Source organism: Mandrillus leucophaeus, unplaced genomic scaffold, assembly GCF_000951045.1.
Source record: "Mandrillus leucophaeus isolate KB7577 unplaced genomic scaffold, Mleu.le_1.0 Scaffold648, whole genome shotgun sequence".
Classification (NCBI taxonomy): Eukaryota; Metazoa; Chordata; class Mammalia; order Primates; family Cercopithecidae; genus Mandrillus; species Mandrillus leucophaeus.
The window spans coordinates 18353-21110 of NW_012107008.1; positions in this window are offsets into that span (position 1 = coordinate 18353).

Here is a 2758-nt window from a genome sequence, read left to right on the forward strand (position 1 = left end):
CTGGCCCGTAAGAAATATTATCGGCTGAGCTTATCATGGTTATGCTGTGTGACATAGAATTGTGCATACATGACAGTACGTTTGTGTTGAAATAGATCAAGAACTGTTTTTTGGGGGAAATCTCAGGCCAGCTGTGGAGGTGGGCTAGTTCTCTTACAGGCTGACTCCTGATGCTGTTCTCATTCTTCTGAGAGGTCAGCCCTACTTTCCCTTAAATTGACAGTGAGGGAGCTGTGTGTGAGTCTGGTGATGGTATGGGGTTGGAGTTACAGAAAGGTCTTGGGAGAGAAGAAAATAACCAGCTAGTGGGTAGTAGTTTTCAGAGTGATCTATATAGATCACCCACATCAGAATCCTCTGGGGTCCTTGTTAAAAATGTTAAGTTTTAGGATTTTACCCCAGACTCATCAAATGACTTTCTAATTATAAAGAATAGGCATTTTAAATATTATTTCCCTTGATTTCAGACATCCTAACGTGATTTCTCAGATAACTATATTTTGAAAAAGCTCCCACCACTGGTTAAGAACAAGTGACCAGGCAGGGCGCAGTGGCTCACACCTGTAATCCCAGGACTTTGGGAGGCCGAGGTGTGGGGATCACGAGGTCGGGAGTTCGAGACCAGCCTGACCAACATGCTGAAACCCCGTCTCTACTAAAAATACAAAAATTAGCCGGGCATGGTGGCATGTACCTGTAATCCCAGCTACTGAGGAGGAGGCAACTACGGCAGAATTGCTTGAACCTGGGAGGTAGAGGTTGCAGTGAGCGGAGATGGTGCCACTGCACTCCAGCCTGGGCAACACAGCGTCTCAAAAAAAAAGAACAAGTGACCAAATCAAGTTAACTCCCCTCCAGATTCTCGTCAGAGAATATAATCTTGAACACAGCCCAATTGTCTTTTTCTTTTTGGAATTAACATATTTATTTAAATAAAAGTGAATACAAAATGAATAACAAAATTTTCAAAATAATGCTTACAAATATAAAATTAAAAAGGAGGCCGGACACTGTGGCTCAAGTCTGTAATCCCAGCACTTTGGGAGGCTGAGGCAGGCAGATCACCTGAGGTCAGGTGTTTGAGACCAGCCTAGCCAACATAGTGAAACCCCATCTCTACTAAAAATACAAAAAACTAGCCAGGCATGGTGACACACACCTGTAGTCCTAGCTACTCAGGAGGCTGAGGCAGGAGAATCTCTTGAACCCAGGAGGCTGAGGTTGCAGTGAGCTGAGATTGTGCCACTGCACTCCAGCCTGGGTAACAGAGCGAGACTGTCTTAAAAAAAAAAAGAGAAAAGGAAAAACACCTGTTTCCTAATCCTGAAACCATGATTAAGTTTCTTAAATATATTTATTTTAGAAAATTTTTATGCATATATTCTTGCTGCTTAATACTCATGGAAGATTTAAGTCCATTTATTCCATGATATATTCTAAATTTTATTCTTGAATTTGCTTATTTTACATACAGCTGATTCTTGCTGTATTCCAAGCACAGCTTAGTTCTTGGAATATAGGCAGATAGATATTCTCATAAAGGACATAAGATATTCTAGCCCCTAGTTTTATGAAAGCCTAATGTGTATTTGATTTTACCTAGCCCACACTGAATACTTAAAAAATTGATTTGGAATGCCTTTAGGTAAGGGACAGACATATGCTCTTTTCCAGCCCACCTGTCTACGCTGGATATCCTGAGGGCACTTGATTTTGTGACCTCAGGACTAAGTCAACTCTGAGGGCTGTCAGCCTGGAGCATATGGTCTTGTCCACTGTTAGAATGACTTTTACTAAAGTAAGATTTGGCATAAAACTTGTAGACATAAAATGGCCTGCAGCCATTTGTGGTGACTCACACCTGTAATCTAGCACTTTGGGAGGCTAAGGCAGGGAGATGGCTTAAGTCAGGAGTTTAAGACCAGCCTGGGCAATATGGCAAGGCCCTTTCTCTACAAAAAATACAAAAAATTAGCTGGGCGTGGTGACCCACAGCTGTAGTCCCAGTTACTGGGGAGACTGATGTGGGAAGATCACTTGAGCTCGGGAGTCGGAGGTTGCAGTGAACTGTGATTGGTCCACATTGCACTCCAGCCTGGGTGACAGCTGTTAAGTACCCTGTCTCATGGTACTTGTAGTTGATGCTCACTCTTTGTCGAACTGAAATAGTTGCTTCCTTTATCTGCTGTGGCCTCAGATGCTGAAAGCCTTGACATAATTTCCAAACTATAATTTTGTATTGGTAACTGGGGAATCTTTTCAATGCTAGATCAAATAAATTGATCTAAGTTTATGTTTTGGGAAAACAGAAAATTTCAAGATATATTGAAATAATCTGGTCTTCTTACCACTTAGTTTCTTCTAAGAAGCCTTCTGTTAGAATATTTGCGAAATTATATTGTGGAATTAATCACAGAAATGTAGTCAAAGTTGATAAAATTAACCCTGTTTCAACATGACTTTCAAGTAGTTTTATTTAAAAACAATGTTGGTGATGTAGTGGAGGAAATACACATTCTCACGTGTACTTGGTCAGAATGAAAAATGGCAAAAACCTTTTCGGAGGACAATTTGACAAGATTTATTAATGCCTACACCAACAATTCCACTTTTAGAAATTTATCCTAAAAGGAATTTATCCTTAAGGTATACTTAAGCCTATGTATACAAGTACATCATGTAGAATTAGGTACAATTGGCTTTTTACTGCAGTTTTTTTTTGTGAGATGGAGTCTTGCTCTGTTGTCCAGGCTAGAGT